At 36.7% G+C, this 23,690-nt stretch overlaps 1 protein-coding gene across 5 annotated transcripts in view; it reads right to left on the bottom strand.

The window, feature by feature from the left end:
* Window positions 1-10,162, bottom strand: part of thrb (thyroid hormone receptor beta) — a 122,403-nt gene extending 112,241 nt beyond the window's left edge. For 4 of the 5 annotated variants that reach the window (XM_042776062.1, XM_042776060.1, XM_042776067.1 and 1 more), the window contains exon 1: window positions 9,981-10,162. The gene's annotated coding sequence lies outside the window, so the exon portion shown is untranslated. The remainder of the gene's footprint in view (window positions 1-9,980) is intronic. The other variant, XM_042776064.1, reaches the window with a different exon arrangement.
* Window positions 10,163-23,690: the final 13,528 nt, after the last annotated feature.

Below are 23,690 nucleotides of genomic sequence, written 5' to 3'. Positions count from 1 at the left end.
GAACAAGACATAAAAGAAAGGCCACCAAAATGGTTTCCTAATAAGATTAAATCCATTCTGCAGTTAAATCCATTCCTTTATGAAACAGAAAACAATCTCTGCCAACTGAATACGACTTATCTATTAGAATGCAGAAATCCAGAGGAATTTGAAGAATTATTGATTTACAGTCACTGAAACTCAAGGTCAGCAAAATAAAAATGCCAGACATGATTTTAGGAACAAGGGAGGTTAAGGTAAGAACACATAAATCATAAATACAACCATACATGAATACAACCATGTAATTAGAGTTCGTAAAAGGTTGGCACTCTGTACAGCATCATAAATACAAGCACACTGACTTTGTGGAAATAAATGGTTATTTCTATTATATTGTATGAATAATTGTGACCTGGGGTTGAGCTGAAGCAGACAAAAGAGGAGAGCTCTGACATCTGTAAATGCAGTCAAGGCCTACCTATATTGTTATTAGTAGTAGTAGATTAAATGCAGTCAAGGCCTACCTATATTGTTATTAGTAGTAGTAGATATTTTAGCCTTACAAGTTTTACAAATAGCGCAACGATATAGAGATTCCCCTCTCCGCACTCGCCCTGCATACAACTCTGGCAGTCACAACAAACATCAGTTTTACGAGTGCCCTTAAATGCACCGCTAAAGCAGCGCGCGCACACACTACTAGGGACGTGGGAACTATATTGTGAGAGGGGGGGCGGCGTTTCTACGGTGACGCGTCATTGCTTGTCACGTGACACACCGCAGCAGCAACAGCGCTGAATGAATGATGATCTGCTTTTATGTCATTTTCTTTTCCTTTTTTATTCAGAATATTCACATGTTTTAGCTATGGCATGAAATATCTGATATTCCGATTGTCAAATACATGCAAGTGGAAGTATATTGTTGTTTAAACACCTTTATAACGATCGCGTTAGTTGAGCTGTATGCGCGATGGGCGCCCGCCGTGTTAGTTTGTGCCGCAGACGCAGTTCAGAGAATCGGATCTGTTGGATTTACAACCTCTATGTTTACAACACGTGAATTCATCCACTTCTCCCGAAATACATAAAAGTAAGTGGATGGTGAACTGGGAATAGAATAGAGTAAACATTGAAGTTACTTACACAATGTGTATCTGATATGAACAAAACGTGTCGAATTATGATGTAAGGATTATTATTACCTCTTCCATAGACATCAGTGTGTATTTTACAAACTCTAAATGTATTGTTTTTTTAGTACTTATGTGAATTTATATGTTTGAAACCTAAAATAAACAGTATGTGGTTGAAAAACACTGAAAAGTTGTGATATATGACAGCTCTGAGCGCGCCTGTCTCTGGCTAAATTCAACATTTGAATTTAGCAGTTGATCATGTGATGCACTTGATCGTACGCTCCAGGGACCAGCCTACACTGATTACACCTGTGTGATCGTACGTGCGAAAGGCTTAAAAACAATACATTTTCTGACACAAAAATTTTGAAATATAGGCTTAAATCAAACACATTTTTAATTCAGATTCTGTATGTGTATACACAAAAAAACAACGAACAACCGGGGGCGGCCGTATTGTATCGATATCGAGATATCTGGCATGAAAATCGAGATATGAAATTTTGTCCATATCGTTCCAGCCCTAGCAGATACTTTATTAATCCTTTACAGGTAGTTACATTTTCATGGCAGCTTCAACACACAAAAACACAACACCACACACATAACAAACAAGTCATTTCCAACTTTACAGATCCACAATATCTAAGTAAGTTTCTAAGTCATGACATTTGCCAAGTATGGTAACCCATACTCTGAATTGGCGCTCTGCACACACACAGCAGTGAGAAGTGAACACACACCCGGAGCAGTGGGCGGCTATATCCAGCTCCCGGGGAGCAACTGGGGGTTCAGTGCCTTGCTCAAGGGCACTTCAGTCATGGGTATTGAGGGTGGAAGAGAGCGCTGTTCATTCACACTCCCTCCCACCTACAACTCCTGCCAGCACCGAGACTCGAACCTGCAACCTTCAGGTTACAAGTCCAACTCTCTACCATTAGGCCACAGCCTTGTAAAAATTACAAAGAAATAATATATGTATAGGCAAAATGCTACTTAAACATTAAATGGCAGGTCGTTCCCCCACAGATTATTTATTAGTAGTAGTAGATATTTTAGCCTTACAAGTTTTACAAATAGCAAACTTAGTGTCTTTCTTCTTAAAAAACGTCCACGCCAGTGACATGTTTGCATGCGACTGCAAGCACGCCTGTGACATAAATGTAAATCAGAAAGATGCAAGAGTGAACGATCATGCAGAAAATCATCCGATTACGATCCCTGGCCGATCGATTGGTGCATCTCTAATAACAATATGAAATGTAGCCTATTTATTGTGTTAACCGGATCTGAGAATCACACTTGATTTACTCAAATATCTTGCTGAGTTTTCCACTCAGGTTAGAGCAAGAGTGGAGAAAATGGTGAAGTTGTACAGGGAGTCTTTATTTGGGTATGTTTTTTAAATTTGATGCAAATTACTTATGGACAAATCCTCTTTCATTTAGAATAACTTGAATTAATTATCACTAGAATGAAGGTAAAAATACTGTTTACTGCATATAACTGTACTTTTAATAAATGGTATGGACTGTGGTCCACACAGTTGGAATTTTTTTTCATTAATATTTTAATAAATAAATTGTACACTATAGTACACTACATGTTGCAACACCTCACTATTTATCAATGTCTGTCTAATGATTTTTTGCATTCATATTCAATTTCGTGTAGGTCCAATGAGTAGATGTTACAAAATGTGTAACTAAAATACATCCTTCACACTGCCAAGTGTTGGACACTTTGTGTGGAACTGTGTGTCCCACAATGCAATGCAGTGTACTCTGGGTGTGTACTCCACATTTTGGCAATTCTATTTGGTCATCAGGGTATTCAATTCACACGGAAAATCTGCTTACTGTACACACACTGCAAAACAGTACGAGTAGTATGTAAGCACGCTATTCCAAACATACCACAGATATAGTACTATTGGAATTTGATAGCAAAAACAAATGCTGTAATTACTATGTGGGCAACCTCAAGAAGAGATTAAGGAATGGCTAAGCTCCTTTGAAAGACATGAAAATGTGACACGTTCATGAAAAATTCTGAATGGCACAAGAAAGAGGATTAAAAAAAAGGCAGTGGAAGATCTGCGTGTTTTTGGGTGTATTTGTTAAGATATGTTGTTTTGTTTTGTTTTTTTTGGTGTGTTTAATTTTTGTGGAAAGACAAACAGTGATTACAGTATGCGATGGTCCACTAAGCACAAGCAACAAGTAACCCAAATCTGTAATTTGTTTTTTTGACATCTGATTCTATCTGCATGGCTCAGGATGCTGCTAAACTGCCAAAGTCACCACACTTGAAATTGACAATATGCAGCTTGCGTATTGACCATAATCTGTTCACATGAATTTAATAGAAGAGAATGGAACACAAAATGATTCATAAATGGTGTTTGTATAGAGATACTGTATCTATATGTTTTCTGATATTACTTTTCAGCTTTCTTTTTTTATATATAAATAGCCCACAACCTATATGAATAACCATAACATACCATAAACAAAACTAAGAAACCATTACACCCAATAAAGACTGACCCTCTTTTAATGTCAGACACGTTTACACGGTTGGTAAAACCTATTGAGCAACAGGCTTGCAAAAAAGTGTAAAGATGATTATACTGTCTCTAATCGTTATACATCCTGTCAGGGCTGTGGCAAGCATGGTGAGAGTGAGTCAGAAGAAGTGTGGTCCCCCTTGGCCTGATACCTGTTGGGTCGCATACTTCCAGTGCTGGGTAGTAACTGATTACATGAAATCAGGATTACATAATCAGATTCTAAAAATGTATTACTATTAAAAAAAAAGAGATTTGCATGTTCACAGTTCTCTGATGTCATTGGTCACACAGACATGTAGGTAAACAAATTAAATGTTTCTATTTTTAGTGTTTTATTTATTTTATTTTTATTATTTTTTTGTTTTTTTCTTTTTATTTTTATTATGCTTTATGACTATGGTTCATTTAATTAAGACATTTTTACACAAGTTCTATTAGAATCTACCTATTAAAAACAGAACGCTCTGGGACCGGGAAAGCAGGGACACCCTACAAAGCTGTGAGGGGGGTTTATATTCCTGAAGTCAGTACAGGCCACTGATAGACAGCATCATCTTTAGAGCCCCTTCTCCAATGCAATTACATTAACAAAATGTTGCAGTTAAATGGGAAATTGACATGAAACGCACTTCATTACCAAGATTTCAGTGTCACCTCACTGACTGCAACTTTGCCCAGGCTTTTAAATGGATTGAACTTTATTCATGGCACACAGCTGAGCTGACCTGAAATAACCTTCCAGCTGCAGAGAAAATCTCATCTACAGAGAGTCAAGAGCAACACTAAGCCCTGGTTTCACAGACCAGGCTTAAGACTAGTACCAGACTAAAAATGCATATCTGAGCGGTTTTATCTGAAAGAAACTTGCACTGATAGATCTTAAAATATGTAAGTGTCTTCATTGATTCGTCTCAGGATGCACACACAGTAGTGTTTCTTTCTGAGGCACGTTTATAAAAGCTACTTGAATGTCCTAATTGAACTATGGCTTAGCCCTGGATTAATCTAAACCCTGTCTGTGAAACTAGGCCTAATAGTATCCATATTTCAACATCCCCTGCCAAGATTTCAGTGTCACCTCACTGACTGCAACTTTGCCCAGGCATCACTTATTTAATTAAACACACACACACACACAACAACAACAAAAAAAAAAAAAAAAAAAAAACCTTACACAGCATCGCCTGCTCTGACACACACCTTATTGAATGACTGCATTCATTACAGTAGATTTGGGTATTTCTTATGTTTAGAATAGAATACTAGCATACTGCTTTCTGCATACCGACCAGTACTGTATATTGTATACTTTATGTATAATGCCTACTTTTTTATGTATTTTATACTATGTTGAAACAGTGTGCTGTATTCAGTGATACACATTTTAATCGGTAGTATGTACTCTGTAGTCATATGAACTTAACATGCTGCTTAACTTAATTCAGCAAACAGCATCTAGCCTAGATATCATCTTAATAGTTATTTTTGCATTATATATTTTTGTGTAATAACGTTATAACTTTTGGAAGAAACATCATGTTCCAATCACTTCCAGTTTAATGGGCACACTGAAATTTGAATAGTTTTTTTGTTGTTGTTGTTGTTTTGGATACCAGTGCTTCCCATGGATTTGAAATATACTTGCGGTGGTACAGTAGCTGGGTGGAAATCCTCGGCACAAACATTACCCACGGTACAAAAATGGTCTACTACATGTGACAAACAACAAATAATATGTGTGACTTAACAATAATATTATTTATTAAAATTCATTTTGATGCAGATTATTCGGTTTTTAATGGGGATATGAAATACTTTTTAATCCATTTACCACACAATTCCTCTACTACACCATTTGAAATGCATCAGAAATATAACATTTTTATGAAAAAATTAACACTTTAATAATCAAATATTCATTTAGTTTTTTGGGTCATTTTTAATGGATCTGCTCGTTACAGAAAAATCTGTAGGAAATACAAAAAAAAGTGTAATTGTGTTATTTGTGTTTTTGATTTAGGTGTTGGGGTATAGATTGCGATTTATTTTTGTTGATGAGGTTAACTGTACTTATAAATAAAAAAAAAAAAAAAAAGTGTAATTGCACACACAGACATACCCGGTCTTTGTACCGTGTAATTACCATATCCTGCAGCACATGAGGGATCGTCAGTGGGAGCAAACGTTCTTGCGCACACCGAACGAGCATGTATGAAATTCATAGGCTCTTCATGATGTGTTTTTTGCACGCTCAACTTAGTTATTTTAAATCTAGACGCGTGACAAGCGCACTCAAATAGAGATTAAAAGCTCAGCCAAGATGGACGAACAGCTGATCATAAATGTACAGGTTTTTTTATTCTTTATTTTTTCTCATCTCCATAAATATATCTAGTAGTAGAGTTACTGTATGCACTGGAAATCCATTTATCCTTTGCAAAGCCCCTATAAGGCTGCGTTTACACTTGGCATTAACATGCGATCACCGTGATCCGAGCAAGCAGATCAGATCATCAGTCAATCAGAACACGGCGCACACTTGGCAACATGAACTGACTTTTCTATCTGGATAACCGATCAGATCTGTCTTTCCCGTGCAATATTTAAATAAGTCTGCAAAGTCAACCTGAAGTGGTGGGTTTTCTTTTGAAAAGCATTTTCAGTCATGGGACATTTTACAAATCAAAGATAAGTGTAGGAGTCTCACTAGTCTACACACGGGTGTTTTCCATCTTTTTTTCTGACAGTTCGTGAGAGAGGGGGAATCGTTTTTTGTTTTTTTGTGATTTGAGTGTTGGAATGATGGCTCGGTTTGTGTTTTGAGTTTACATTACACTGAGATCCGATCACAATGAGTCCTCGACTACCTCTGGACCAGGACAGGCTGATCAGATAACTTTCCGATCACAAGTGCGTTTACACTTGTCTTTTCAATGTGTATGTGGACAACATTCGGATACAGGTCGCATGTTAATGCCAAGTGTAAACGCAGCCTAAGACAAGTCATTTCACTTTGCAGCCATCTTTGAAACGCCTCTTGGTAGGCTGCTTTCAGATTGAGTGGCATTCACTACACAGAGCCGTAGTTCACTGACAATTAGGCAATATCGTGTTCATAAATCGCATATTAATCGCATTCGATTTTGATGAGTGTGGACAGATGAGCGCAGTACATGGCAATAGCACAACTGTCTGTAGAATATGTAGACAATGTACCACAACCATAAGGACAAAGAGAAGCGCTTGGGTGAAATCGCTAGCATGCTAGTTAACATTTGTAAACATTAGTTGACAAAACAGCAATGACGATATGCTGCATGAGATCATGTGAGGTGCTCCCTTGATAATAATGGCATGATAATAATCGTAATATCTTGTAGTGAGTGATGCGCCACAATTTTCAAATCTTGTAGTGTGTGCATGTTTAAGATTTGAGGGAAGAAAATCTGTGAAGATTCTTCTTATGTATGTGCTGCAACCAGATTTCATAGTCTGTCAGGATTTTAAAACTCTTGTAGTCGGAGCATGGCTTAAAGGGATAGTTCACCAAAAATTAAGATTCTGTCATTAATTACTCACCCTCATGTTGTTCCAAGCCCTTCATTAACTTTCATTCAGCTTCGTAACTCAAATTAAGATATTTTGGATGAAATCCGAGAGCTTTCCATCTACAGCCGTTATCAAGAGTAACACGACGCATGCACGTGAGGCTGCTGACGAAGCAGAGAAAACCACGTGCATGTGTTGTGGTGCTTCCGATAATGGTGGTAGATGGTAACTTGGGGGAGAAAAATTTTGAATAAAGTCGGCTTTTTTTTTTTTTTTTGCACATAAAAGTATTATCATAGCTTCATAAAATTACAATTGAACCACTGATGTCACATGGACTATTTTGTTTATGTTCTTGGTACCATTCTGGGCCTTGAATGTGGTAGTTACCTTGCTGTCTACGCAGGGTGAGAAAGCTCTTGGATTTCATCAAAAAATATCTTAACTTGTGTTCCAAAGATGAACAAAGATCTTATGTGTTTGGAACGACTTGAGGTTGAGTAATTAATGACAGAATTTTCATTTTTGGGTGAACTATCCCTTTAAAGAGTTAGTTCACCCAAAAATGAAAATTAGACTGTCTTTTACTCACCCTCGAGGCATCCTAGGTGTATATAACTTTCTTCTTTCAGACGAACCCAGTCGCAGTCAGTATATTACAGATTGTCCTGGCTATTTCAAGCTCTATCATTACGGTCAGCGGGTGTTGCAGTTGAAAAGTCCACAAGTCATCAAATAAAGCGTGCGCAATTATAATAAACGTGCCTCACACGACTCCAGGGGGTGAATTAAGGCCTCCTGTAGTGAATTCATGCATTTGTCAAAAAAAAATCCATATTTCAAACATAATAAACACTTTTTTTCTCACTTCCATTATCTATCATATGCTGAGACCGTTTCAGGCAGATGACGTAAGACGCTGGCGTTGCGTGATTAGTGACAAACGTGGAGAGAGAACAAAACAAAACACCGGGCATGAATTAGAACTACAAACCGAGGATTTGCAAATAAAAATGTAGGAGAATTTCGATATAAACCAAGAGGAGACTGGTTTTCCTTTGCTAAAGTAAAGAAACTTTGCTTCGTTTGCTCCTATAAACAAACTCGCGAGACTAGCATATCTCAGAGGCGCGTTCACTGCGCATACGTGTTGCGTCATCCGCCGGAACGACTTCTGCGTACGACAGATAACGGAAGTGAGAGAAAAGTGTTTATTGGTTTTTAAATATTTGTGTTTTTAATATGTTTATTTTTCTTATGGATTCACTTGGGTTGGGTTTTGTTGGTTTTTATTGATTTTGAGTTTTATGAGAGTTTTAGAGAATATTAAAAGATGTGGTAAAAGAGGACTGGAATTGAGAACGACTGCGGTTAATATGCAAAGCAGTGGTAACCCAGGACTGGAATTGAGAACGACTGCGGTTAGGACATCTGGGTATTTCATGTATAACAGTATACATTTTGCATTTTACATGTGGTGCTCTAAGCAGCGAACCTGCAATTGCGAGCCGGCGTTCTTAATAGTTGCAAAAAAAAGTTAAACAGTTAGATCTGACAGGTTGTTGTCAAAAAACACGAACGTTACTTAAGCCTCGTGAAAAAAATACAGTATAAGGGCCTATTAACAATTAGGCTAATAAAAGGCTAACGATAGTTCACAACTTCTGCACCAGTCTACTGATTTTTGTTGTAGAAATATAAGCATGTTGACATGATCTGGGGTCAGATGTTAGCCGCCGAAAACACCCGCTCTGACAGATACGTTTGCCGGGATGCACAGGTACCTTCCGCGTAATTATTTTTAACAGCTTGATAGTTTCGTAGTGAGTTTTACCAGTCCTGCACGTGGAATTTGATATGCTGGTTCAATAAATGTACAGAAATGAACTTGCAATAGCAACATTTTTGCTAACGCCGACTTGGTGCTAGGTTGAGATGAGACAGGATACCGCTACAGACATAACCAGGCGATAAGGCAAATGTTGCAATCTTTGCAGTCTTTGGCTAATATACTAACGTTCTGTTAAATAATGATTTCTTCAAAAAATGTTGTTGTTATTTTGTTTTTTTTGTTGGTTGGTAAAGTTGGTTTTTGTTTGGTGGTGAGATAAAATAACACTGGCTAACTAACATATTAAGAGCAAAAAACGGTCGGATGTTCAAAAAATGTTGAAATGGGCTTTGCCCGTGAGCCAATCAAATAACACTGGCTAACTAACATATTAAGAGCAAAAAACGGTCGGATGTCATAAAAGTTTATTGTTACGTCTGACTGAAGTTTCTAAAAGGGTACACGCATGCACGAACCGTGATCGCTTACGTGCAACCATAACTTCAGCAGCAATGCAACAACAACAACAACAACAACAACACTGCACTTAGCATTACATGAAGGATGTTGTTTTAATGACATTACAGATAACATTCACAAGAATGTCAACAAGAGATATTTTTGCTTCGGGGTAACTGTAGGCTAAGGTGATGTTGAAAAATGCCCTCGCGACTCTTTAATTGTTTTACCGAAAGACGCTAAAAGTGCCAAAACCCACATCCGCTTGAAAACAAATGTGAAACGATAGACCAGCTTTATGACATTTCACGTAGTTTAGAAACAGCAGCTATGTGTCGGAGCGATACAGAGTTGCACTTGGCTCTCGATGTTTAACACGGATACATTTTACAGCAAAACACTGCCGTTTTACTTCACACAGACGTAAAACACAGGAAATAATGACTCACCTCGAAGCTGCAGCACAGTATGTGTGTAAGTCCTTTATTAGATATCCCTGTAATACCAGCGTTTGCTTCTGTGATCGGACAGACGTGGCCTGAAATGACCCAGCAGAGCAGATCAACCAACATGGACCCGGAGACTCAGAGAAACGTGCAGCTCTCTCATCTGATCCCTGTGCGGAATCAGAGAGCATTTGACGTCTGGCCAAATATGTTTTAACCCTTTACAGTGGCGCAGAAACTATAAAAGCACACTTGAAATGAAGAAATGCCATAGTATTAGATATAATAGGATGAATCTCACGAAAACGGAACGTGTCTGGTAATGTTTTACCCAAAGCAAAGAAATAATAAATTATATTCTAAACCAAGAAAACATTTTTTTGTGCACTGTGACTTTTATTTTATGGCCATGGTGGCCTCAATTCTCATTACACTAATGTGAGAAAAAAATGATGTTGTCATTATTGATACTGATTTAAATAAAATAATATAAAATTTCCTTTATTATATGACATGTGTTTAATGTCATATCTGGACAGGTGTTTAATAGGGTGGTGTGGTCTAGTTCAAAGCCCATGAGCTGACTGATAATGAGCTACTATTGATCCATGAACTATCAACAAGATAAAGATCATGAAACACTAAACCTGAACTGAATTTAAGTGTTCTCGCTCTAATTTACTCTGCCATCTGAATAATGTACAGTACATTCAGCTGGTCCATCGCAAAATAAACTGTACATTATCCCTTACATACAGTACAGCAGCCACTTTACATTGCCATATTCACGATGAAATAGTACTTAATGAATTCTGTGCAATAGTATACAGTATGTAATGTATACATTAATTCAAATTATGCAGTAATGTATGCAAATTAGTGACAGATTTTCTTGCTACCATTGAAGCAATAGATGCTCTTTGGATTGTTCTCAAAACCAACAAGTTTTGTTCATGTCAGCTCAAACTTTCATTATGATAAAAATACTTAGTTATCCATGTCTTTTGTTCAACTTTTTACTCAAATTGTTATGATTAAAATAAATAAATAAAATATGTAGTAGAAAAAAATGCATTAAATTATAACATTTTGACTTTTGGGCCTAATCGTCTGTTATCCGTTTTGATTTTTCAGTGTCATAAATCTCACAATATGTCATAAAAATTTGTGACAGTTAATGCATGACATTTTTTAAAGCTTACTGTATCCACTGTTGGTGCATATTGTATTTGATTTCTATTTTATGCACATTATGCATTTCAATTGGTGTATTTTTGCATTCTGTATTCATACTGATGTGTATTGTGTACACTGGTATTCCTACTAATGTCATTTCAAATGTTCTTTTTATATGTATAGGAAGTTTGAGCTTGATACAAAAAAATATTTCTTCCATTGCAATGAATTTTGAGAAACAGTAACACCATTTATGTATAAATATACAGTATATGAAGTATATTTTTATTACACTGTAAAAAAAAAATGAACCATGGGTCTTATAATTGCAATTTAAAAAATTAAGGTGATAATTAAAAATACATTTCTTAAAGTGTATATTTTCTTAAAGAAATTGTGCTTTAGTGTTGTATAGAAAATACTGAGAACTTTTCACTAATAAAACCAAGCGATTATGTTTTCCTCATATTTTTTAAGGACAACTAAGCAGTTCTTAGGTTTGAATTGAGAAACTGATTCAATTGAAAAAAAAAATAAGGAAAGAAGAAAATTGAGAATTAGCTCAATTTTGCAGTTTTATTTTGGCAGTGATTGTTAGTTCCCAGCATGCTTTGCATATGGCTGGATATGGAGAGTAAATATTGAAATGAAATGCTACTTTATGTGTTTTTGAGTGAAGGGAAACATCTATTAATGTTTAATGTTCAGATATATTTGATATTTAAAAGAGTTTATGTTACTTTGAAGTTTTTCTCATTACCATTGTGCTTATGGTTATGGATAATAACTGCATACTGTACCACTACTATGAGGCATGATGCTTTTTATTGTATTTTATTTAGATAAACTATTATGTAACATAAAATAAGCATTACATACAGTAGTTATGCTAAAACAAATTAGCTATGGTTTTAAATGGAATATTTCTGCATTATATGCACTATTTTTATTTATGTGCTATAATTTTTAAATTGTCTTTTTTTTTAATTTTTATTTTGTATTAATATTAATTTGAACTAATTTTAACTACAAGAAACATATGCAGTGTTTGACATTTTGGACTAATGCACTATTACAAAAATTTGCTATTGCTTCAAATAATAAAAATTTTACTATAGCTACTAGCCCCTACTGAGTGACTCTACTCATTCTAGCAGATTTGAATTAAATGCCACTCCACACCTTGCATCTACATATTTCCCAGCAGATCACTTTAATTTTGCATGAATGCAACAAGACTGTAAAAAAAAAATAAAAAATTCTACAGTTCAAGCAGATCTATTGGCAGGACCTTTGAGTGACGTGACATACAGCCAAGTGTGGTGACCCATACTCAGAATTTGTGCTCTGCATTTAACCCATCCAAAGTGCACACACGTACATGTTATAGAGACAGTACATGTTATAGACACAGACCGTGAACACACACCCGGAGCAGTGGGCAGCCATTTATACTGTGGCGCCCGGGGAGCAGTTGGGGGTTCGGTGCCTTACTCAAGGGCACCTCAGTCGAATCAAACTCTCTAACCACTAGGCCAAGACTTCCCCCTAGTTGTTTGGTATGTCTTCACTTTGATATGTTTGATTTGGTGGAGCTCCAAGTATGTCACAGTGTGTTAACAGCTGAATTAATATGTGCAATAACAAAGAAAGGGGATACTACACATACAACAAATTTTGTTTCAAGGGGCATTACAGTGTGATAGAAGAACTTGTTTCTCATTATTTTAAAAACTTTTAGATTTTGCTTCTGCTTAATTGGTTAAAACTTTCTCTTCACAATATCCCACAGATTCTCTATGGGGTTCAGGTCAGGAGAGTTGGCAGGCCAATTGAGCACAGTAATACCATGGTCAGTAAACCATTTACCAGTGGTTTTGGCACTGTGAGCAGGTGCCAGGTCGTGCTGAGAAACGAAATCTTCATCTCCATAAAGCTTTTCAGCAGATGGAAGCATGAAGTGCTCCAAAATCTCCTGATAGCTAGCTGCATTGACCCTGCCCTTGATAAAACACAGTGGACCAACACCAGCAGCTGACATGGCACCCCAGACCATCACTGACTGTGGGTACTCGACACTGGACTTCAGGCATTTTGGCATTTCCTTCTCCCCAGTCTTCCTCCAGACTCTGGCACCTTGATTTCCGAATGACATGCAAAATTTGCTTTCATCCGAAAAAAGTACTTTGGACCACTGAGCAACAGTCCAGTGCTGCTTCTCTGTCGCCCAGGTCAGGCGCTTCTGCCGCTGTTTCTGGTTCAAAAGCACACGCCTGTGCACGGTGGCTCTGGATGTTTCTACTCCAGACTCAGTCCACTGCTTCCGCAGGTCCCCCAAGGTCTGGAATCGGTCCTTCTCCACAATCTTCCTCAGGGTCCGGTCACCTCTTCTCGTTGTGCAGCGTTTTTTGCCACACTTTTTCCTTCCCACAGACTTCCCACTGAGGTGCCTTGATACAGCACTCTGGGAACAGCCTATTCGTTCAGAAATTTCTTTCTGTGTCTTACCCTCTCGCTTGAGGGTGTCAATGATGGCCTTCTGGACAGCAGTCAGGTCGGCAGTCTTACCCATGATTGCGGTTTTGAGTAATGAACCAGGCTGGGAGTTTTTAAAAGCCTCAGGAATCTTTTGCAGGTGTTTAGAGTTAATTAGTTGATTCAGATGATTAGGTTAATAACTCATTTTAGAGAACCTTTTCATGATAGGCTAATTTTTTGAATTTTGGGTTTACATGAGCTGTATGCCAAAATCATCAGTATTAAAACAATAAAAGACCTGAAATATTTCAGTTGGTGTGCAATGAATCTAAAATATATGAAAGTTAAATTTTTATCATTACATTATGGAAAATAATGAACTTTTATCACAATATGCTAATTTTTTGAGAAGGACCTGTACAGTACATTTCTATACAAAACTAAAATTTAATTTAAAAATGTCTAACAAAAACACGAAACATACTTTTTAAATAAGTATCCTTCTATTATGAAGTTATGAAGTTGGTTAAGAGCATCCAGAGTGAGAAGAGTTGTAATCCGATAACTACTGTAGATGATTGTCATGGTCTTGAAGACTTTAAGATGATTGTAATATGTGAGAAACATCACTAATACAGATTGAACATTTCTGTCCAAACCTTTATGCCATTTAATTTTCTTATTATTAAGAAAATATATATATTTTTTAATACAGTATGACTTCATTTTTACAACTAGTTTGAGTTTTGTGGTCAAATTAACTATGGGTGACTTTGTAAATATTGCTGTATAAAGGGACCCGCTCACATGAAAAACAGGGGACCATTAGCACAATTACTGGGTTCATAGCAGAAAAAAAACTTTAGCTGTGAGCTCAGCTCAAGGAAATTGTGCAAGAAAATCATGTAGAGTGTGCATTGTCTTTGTTAAGTTTTTGCATAATTAATCAGATTTGGTTAGATGAAAAATATATGTTTCTTACCTCTGCTGTGTGAAACAAGCTAATGCAGATTATGCATGTGCACAGAATGTACCCTAATTAATCTCAACCTCGCACAACCACTCTGGTAAAATAAATAAAGATTGATATTACATATTAAAATATGTATATTTTTAGGCCAAAACCTGGAAATAAATTACTAAAATTAATAAAATATTTCCAATTTTGCAATTCCACCATCCCAAAGTCAATAGGTTCAATAGTCAGTGGGAACCAGCAACTGTTTGGTTACACACATGCTTCAAAATATCTCAGCCGATTCTCAGCCCAGCTGTGTTTTTAATCACACATTTGCGAAATAATTTAAGACTGAAATATTACTTCTGTCAGGCTTAAAAATTGTGTTAATTTATAAAGATTTTTATGATAAAATGTGTAAGAATCATAAATTTTGCTGGTCGCAGAGCTTATTTTCTGCAATAATACAAAAGTTCATGGAAAAATCCTGTAGCATTTTTTTGTCGAGAGGAAAAAGAAAATGCTAACTTCCGGGATAACCTAAAAAAAAAAAAGTTTCATTACTACAGCACAGCACACTTCACTTTTAACTTAAGCATCTACTGCAAACAATTGTAATGACATAATGAAAATGAGCTTTCAGTAGGTATTATAAACCTTTTTTGTCACTTCATCACAGCACCCCCCCCCCCCCCACCACCCCCACCCCAACATTTTATTGAAATGACCACAAAGTAAAAAATATTTTAAGAAAATGTAAACTCTTAGTGTTCATTTGCTTTAGGTTATTATCTTGTAATAACTTGTATTCTTAGCAAGTGTAAACATTTACTGTATAGAGTCAGATAATGGCAGTAAAGTGAGTACAATGAACCGAAGGACTTCAGTTTTCATGAAATGTGTACTGCGTGATGCCAGCAGACCTGCCAGAAGCTGTGCAAATGAAAAGGATTGCAGCTCTCTTTATGCAGTGTTAACTGGACATCAAAGATTCATAGAGCCTAACAGCAGGGCGCTGGGTTTGTAGTTTCACAGAGTCAACAGCGGTTTAACTACCATTTCAACATTATGCAGTTGGTCATTTCTGTAGCCACACTCTACTGGGGGAAAAGGTCATGACTCCAGCTTTTCTGCAGTCTTTTCTAGTACTGAACAAATGCTATGTGAAAATGCAATGAAAAATGGCTCTTTTGGGTTACATCAGCAAAAAACTGTAGACTTACTTATATGGACATATGTTAGGGGGAGGTCAGGAGGCTATGGTACTGTATTTTTATGCCCTCCACACCTGACCTCCCAGAATAATGCAAAATAACCAGCGCAATAATCAAGGCATCAACCATTTGTAATAAACAGCAATATCAGTAACATAAGATTGAGGCAAGTAATATTAAGTATTATTATAATATTAAGTATGATATCAAGTATTAAGTAATATATATCTTATACATTTATATGATCTTGTTTTACTTGTAGTTAGTTTCAGCAATGGTTTTGAAAATTACAATTTAGTGTTTAGTTAGACATATAGTGTAGTTTGTGATATGTTTTTGATTACAATTCATAAGTAATCTACCCAGCTCAGTCTGAACTGAGCGTTATGCAGTACATGTAGCAAGGTACACACACACATATACTCTTATTTACTCTTCACACTTTACATGTTACCCTTGGTAGATATCATCAGGAAACATGGTGTTAGCTTTCACTGTTAAATTAAATTTATGCATTTAGCAGACGCTTTTATCCAAAGCGATTTACAGTGTATTCAGGCTATCAATTTTTACCTATTATGTGTTCCCAGGGAATCAAACCCCCAACCTTGTGCTTCATAACACAATGCTCTACCACTTGAGCTACAGGAACACTACATAACCCACTGTTATGCTGATAATAGTCAGCTCTAAATTTCTTCGCGGCCTGGCGAAACATACCAATTTAAAAAACTAGCGGAATGCAAAATCAATATAAAAAACTGGATGATGAGTAATTTCTTACTGCTAAATTCTGAAAAAAAAAAAAAAAAACAGGTGTTAATTATAGGATCTAAAAGCTCTGCATGTAATAACCTAGAACACTGTCTAAGACTTGATGGCTGCTCTGTCAATTCTTCGTCATCAGTTAGGAACCTAGGTGTGCTATTTGATAGCAATCTTTCCTTAGAAAGCCACGTTTCTAGCATTTGTAAAACTTAATATTTCCATCTCAAAACTATATCTAAATACCTATGCTCTCATTGTCAAATGCAGAAATGTTAATCCATGCATTTATGACCTCAAAGTTAGATTACTGTAATGCTTTATTGGGTGGTTGTTCTGCACACTTAATAAACAAACTCCAGCTGGTCCAAAATGCAGCAGCTAGAGTTCTTACAAGAACCAGGAAGTATGACCATATTAGCCCGGTTCTGTCAACACTGCACTGGCTCCCTATCAAACATCTTATAGATTTTAAAATCTTGCTGATCACTTATAATGCCCTGAATGGTTTAGCACCTCAGTATTTGAACGAGCTCTTGTTACATTATAGTCCTCCACGTCTGCTGCATTCTCAAAACTCTGGACATTTGATAATACATAGAATATCAAAATCAACTGCAGGTGGCAGATCCTTTTCCTATTTAGCGTCCAAACTCTGGAATAACCTACCTAACATTATTATTGCTACATCGTTAGAAGAATGGCATCTACACTAATATTAGTCTGTTTCTCTCTTATTCTGAGGTCACCGTAGCCACCAGATCCAGTCTGTATCCAGATAGTCAGAAAGTCAGCGGAGAGAAAAGACAACTAGATGAGCCCCAGATACCCTGTAAAGACCTTATCTCCTAGACGGCCACCGGGACAAGACCACAGGAACCAGTTGAGTCCTCTGCACAATCTGAATTCGCTGCAGCCTGGAATTGAACTGCTGGTTCATCTGGTCAGAGGAGAACTGGCCCCCTGACTGAGCCTGGTTTCTCCCAAGGTTTTTTCTCCATTCTGTCACTGATGGAGTTTTGGCTCCTTGCCGCTGTCAGCTCTGGCTTGCTTAGTTGGGGACACTTCATTTCCAGTGATATCGTTGAATTGCACAGATAACCTGAACTGAGTGTGATGGTATCACTGAATTTAATGATGTTCAATGATTTCCTTTAGAATAAAGTGCCACTATTGTCATTTTGCATTATTGACACACTAATTAATGCTGTACAGTTGCTTTGACACAATCTGTATTGTTAAAAGTGCTTTATAAATAAAGGTGACTTGACTTGAAAAGAAAGCTATCCACGAGCACAGAGAAGAGAGACTCATGTCCTTGTAATGAGGACATTCCATCTCTGTCAGTGCAGCTTCAGCGTGGGCAGCGCCCAAGCATGAAATGCACTCGCCATGACCATCAGCGGCATGCAATGGAGCCCTGCACATGCAACAGTAGCGGCGTGGCATTTACAACAACGCAGGAAATTTGTTCAGAAATTTGCTCTTTATAGTCGCCATATAGCGCCAGGAGACCGGAAGACCACACTGCTGCAGACGCCGAAGCCAGCTGAAGAGCAGCAAAGTCAGCCAAGCAGAGAGGTGTCTTGATCCGCTGCGAGGCTTGTTCACGACGAAGGCTTTGAGTCCCGTAGTGTGAAGATCTGCAAAAGTGTTATCCTGTGGCTCAGTGGTAGAGCATTGCGTTAGCAGTGCAAAAAAATTGTGTGTTCAATTCCCAGGGAAGAGACATACGGTTAAAAAATGTATAGACTATGGTGAAGTGCACGCTTATGTAGCCAGACGCCCTGCTCATTTTGGCAGGCTCTGGCAGACTGTGTTGCCATAGGCTCCTGCAGCTCCACTGCCAAGCCGTCGGTTCGTTTTTAATACACTGCATGAACCTATGGCCATGCAGTTACACTGCGTGATTGAAAAAGCTTCAGTATTCGGAGAAAAAGGAGTTTTCCCCAAAGCATCTTAGCAGACATAGTATGAGTGAAGTATCTATAGAGAACAGCATTTATTTAAAATATAACTTTTGTAACAATATACACTACTGTTCAAAAGCTTGAGGTTAGTATACAGGTGCATCTCAATAAATTAGAATGTCGTGGAAAAGTTCATTTATTTCAGTTATTCAACTAAAATTGTGAAATTCATGTGTTTAATAAATTCAATGCACACAGACTAAAGTAGTTTAAGTCTTTGGTTCTTTTAATTGTGATGATTTTGGCTCACATTTAACAATGTGAAAAATTACTCTTGTTATTTTCTTTTTGCATTATTGAAAAACTATTTTCCTGATTGACACTGTAAAGCTGCTTTGACATAATAAGTATTGTATAAAGCGCTATACTATATATATATATATATATATATATATATATATATATATATATATATAATATATATACATCCAACCCAAGGACTACAGGTATTCAGACCCCCTTAAATTTTTCACTCTTTGTTATGTTGCAGCCATTTGCTAAAATCATTTACGTTTTTTTTCCCTCATTAATGTACACACAGCACCCCATATTGACAGAAAAAAAAAACACAGAATTGTTGACATTTTTGCACATTTATTAAAAAAGAAAAACTGAAATATCACTTGGTCCTAAGTATTCAGACCCTTTGCTCAGTATTTAGTAGAAGCACGCTTTTGATCTAATACAGCCATGAATCTTTTTGGGAGAGATGCAACAAGTTTTTCACACCTGGATTTGGGGATCCTCTGCCATTCCTCCTTGCAGATCCTCTTCAGTTCTGTCAGGTTGGATGGTAAACGTTGGTGGACAGCCATTTTCAGGTCTCTCCAGAGATACTCATTACATTTACATGTCATTACATTTAATCTTTTAGCAGACACTTTTATCCAAAGCGACTTACAAATGAGAACAATAGAAGCAATCAGATCAACAAGAGAACAACAATGGTATACAAGTGCCATGACAAGTGTCAGTTAGTCTAGTACAGAACACGTAGCCAGGGTTTTTTTTTTTTTTTAAGAATATGATAGACAAGAAAAGAAAAGGTAAGTACTAGTATTAGTTGGTTAAGTGCTGGCGAAAAAGATGAGTCTTTCTGGGTTTAAGTTTAAAATACCTCTTCATTCACTGCTACAAATTGATGGCGGTCATATAAGTATGATTTGAATCATGCTAATGCACTTCCATTAAAGGGGTCATATGATGCTGCTAAAAAAACATTATTTTGTGTATTTGGTGTAATGCAATGTGTTTATGCGGTTTAAGGTTAAAAAAACACATTATTTTCCATATAATGTACATTATTGTTTCTCCTCTATGCCCTGCCTTTCTGAAATGCGTCGATTTTTACAAAGCTCATTGTTCTGAAAGAGAGGTGTGCTCTGACTGACCAGCTATCCAGTGCATTGTGATTGGCTGAATGCCTCAAGTGTGTGATGGAAATGTTACACCCCTTAACATATTATGCCGTCTCAGGCCAGCCCAGCAGCATGAGACTCAGACCAGCTGCTCTGCTCGTGCATATCCCATCAACGGTTCTCTTTTAGCAGTTCAGTCAATGTACTGTTAGGAGTAACTGAATAACTCAGGATATTGGTTTATTTTGCATCAGAGGGAGTGTGAGGCACGTTTATAAACCAAATAATTTAAGTAATTTGTGGATTAGTGCGTATTGGAGACACGAACCGTTTCAAACTGTTCAGTTCGATTTGGTGAACTGGTTCGACCGGTTCACTAAGAATATCCGGTTAAATAGAAAGATTTGTTCACAATCCGGACATCACTAGAGGAGACAAAAACAATAAAACCCATTACAAATGAGGCATTTGTTGCATCCAGTGGGGACATAATTACTGATTATAATTACTTATACTGTCTTTTTATGCATTGTGTTGCGTATCGCGCTGCGTAAACATAAAACCATGTTTGCATTTGTGATCTGGGTAACAACAAACAGCAAGCCTACTCTACTGCTCAAAACTCGCATTTAAATCATCATTGGCAAATTATTTAAATATAAAAAACTTAGTCAGAAGCACCAGACTGTCCTTGCAAAGTTTGAACTTTGCAAGGACACATTGCAGGCTACTGGTTAAGGAAACAGTCCTCATCCTCCATAAAATGCGCAGCACACATCTGAATATTTGGGTTGGACTGTTCTGGAACAGTGTAGAAATACAACTTAATCACTGATTTCTAGTTGTGTCCTCTTTTGGAACGCTAAACAAAGTAGTTTCACTTTCACAATGAAACACACAGTGACTCCACAACATGGCAGCTGTGGCAACAGAGAGAATAAAAGTTACGCCTTCTTTCTTTGCGTTAACATTTGGGTGGCGTTATGCAAATCTTCCAGCAAAGTGATGTAGAGATGTGTGGGGGGGGTTGTTAGAATGCACCGTTTTAGGGGTGTGTGGTTGACACTTAAATTTAATAAAGAATATCTCTTTGGATTTGAGACTTTAGTCTTTGCAACTTTACAAATCTCCTTTATGCAGAAAGAGCTTGTAGCACTCCAAAGAGAAAGGAAAAATTGAAATCGCATCATATGACCCCTTTAATGACAACAAAGTTTTCTAATCTATTCAAAATAATGTTGTGGTCAGTTGTTGAACGCAGTGCTAAGATCCAATAGCACTAATAGAGAGATACAACCACGATCAGATGATAAGAGCAGGTCATTTGTAACTCTAATTAGAGCAGTCTCAGTACTATGATACAGTCTAAATCCTGACTGGAAATCCTCACAGATACCATTTTTCTCCAAGAAGGAATATAATTGTGTGTGATGCTCCCTTTCTAGTATCTTGGACAGAAAAGGGAGATTCAAGATCGGTCTGTAATTAACTAGTTCTTTGGGGTCAGTTGTGACTTTTTGATGAGAGGCTTAAATAACATGCAGTTTGAAGGTTTTAGGGGCCATATCCTAATAACAATGAGGAATTAATAATAGTCAGAATAGAGGATCTATGACTTCTGGAAGCACCTATTTTAGGGGCTTTAGATGGAATAGGGTCTAACACACATGTTGTTGGTTTAGATGATTTAACAAGTTTATACAATTCTTCCTCTCCTATAGTAGAGAATGAGTGGAATTGTTCCTCAGGCGATCTATAGCACACTATCTGATTCGATACTGTAGCTGACAGCTGCATGGTTACAATTTAAACTCTAATAATATCGATCTTGGAAGTAAAGTACTGTATTACTTATTACTGTTGTGCTGTTGGGAAATGTCAACACCTGTTGATGCTTTATTTTTCATTAATTTAGCCACTGAATTGAATAAATACCTGGGGTTATGTTTGTTTTCTTCTAAAAGAGACGAAAAGTAATCAGATCTAGCAGTTTTTAATACTTTTCTGGAGAATAAGTTACTTTCCCCGCCAAGCAATACAAAAATACCTTAGTTTTGTTTTCCCTCCAGGCTGCGCTCCATTTTCTGGGCTGCTCTCTTTAGGTTGCGAGTGTGCTCATTATACCACGGTGTCAGACTGTTTTCCTTAATCTTCCTTGAGTGTAGAGGAGTAACTGTATCTAAAATGCTAGAAAAGAGAGAATCCATAGTTTCTGTTACATCATTAGGTTGCGAGTGTGTTCTTTGTAATCGGGATAAATCAGGAAGATTACTTAAAAAGCAGTCCTTTTGTGGTACAAGTGATGCTTCTACCATACTTGTAACAAGAAGGAGTATAATTTACAGTTTTTGTTTTATGTTTTTTGCAATGTGCTCATTATTTAGCAGTCTGCTAAATAATGATCTGAGATATCATCGCTTGGCTACATAATTTCAACACCATCAACATCAATTCCATATGACAGTATTAAATCTAGAGTAGGATTTCAACAATGAGTAGGTCCTGAGGGCCATGTTGTCTAACTCAATCAATAGAGGTTCAGAATGTCTATGAATGCTGATCCCAATGATCTTTTTCATTAGCAACATGGATATTAAAATCACCAACAATTAAAACTTTATCTGCAGCCAGCACTAACTGAGATATAAAATCAGCACATTCTTTAATAAAGTCCTGTATTTGGTGGCTGTAACATTACCAGTACAGACATACAGGTTATTTATCATACATGTGCTTCTCTGGATCATGTTTATATTACATTGAACATTACATTACTTCCCTTTAGTCAGTTACAGACGCTTTTTATCCAAAGCGACTTACAAATGTAGGAACAAGGGAAGTCCATCAAAAACCAACAAAAGCGCAATGAATATATAGTGCTATACCAAGTCTCAGTTAGCCTAAACACAGTATACCTAGCCAAGGGCTTTTAAATAATATAAAATTAAAAGAAACAATGAGCTGAATTCACTAGAGCAAGCTTGGCGACTAATTCAACGGACACGAAGCATCAAGTCCAATGACAGTGATTAAGATCTAGAGTAATGTCCATGGGTGGGGGGTACATCGCTTGGCTACATAATTTCAACACCATCAACATCAATTCCATATGACAGTATTAAATCTAGAGTAGGATTTCAACAATGAGTAGGTCCTGAGGCATGTTGTCTAACCCCAATAGAGTTCAGAATGTCTATGAATGCTGATCCCAATGCATCTTTTTCATTATCAACATGGATATTAAAATCACCAACAATTAAAACTTTATCTGCAGCCAGCACTAACTGAGATATATAAAATCAGCACATTCTTTAATAAAGTCTGTATGGTGGCCTGTATACAGTAGCCAGTACAGACATCACAGGGGATTTATCATTAACATGTGCTTCTCTGGATAATGTTATATTACATTACATTACATTACATTACATTTAGTCATTTAGCAGACGCTTTTATCCAAAGCGACTTACAAATGAGGACAATGGAAGCAATCAAAAACAACAAAAGAGCAATGATATATAAGGTGCTATAACAAGTCTCAGTTAGCCTAAACACAGAATACGTAGCAAGGGCTTTTAAATAATATAATAAATAAAAAGAAAACAGATAGAATAGAAAAAGAATAGAGCAAGCTAGTGTTAGAGGTCTTTTTTTATATAATTGTATAATTAATGAAAGGAAAATAGATAGAATACAAAAAGATTAGAAAGTTATAATATATTTTATATATATATATATATATATATATATATATATATATATATATATATATATGTTTTTTTTTTTTTAAATAT

Source organism: Cyprinus carpio, chromosome A19, assembly GCF_018340385.1.
Source record: "Cyprinus carpio isolate SPL01 chromosome A19, ASM1834038v1, whole genome shotgun sequence".
NCBI classification, from domain to species: Eukaryota; Metazoa; Chordata; class Actinopteri; order Cypriniformes; family Cyprinidae; genus Cyprinus; species Cyprinus carpio.
Note: the sequence above shows the minus strand (reverse complement) of the source record. Positions and strands in the feature narration are given on the sequence as shown.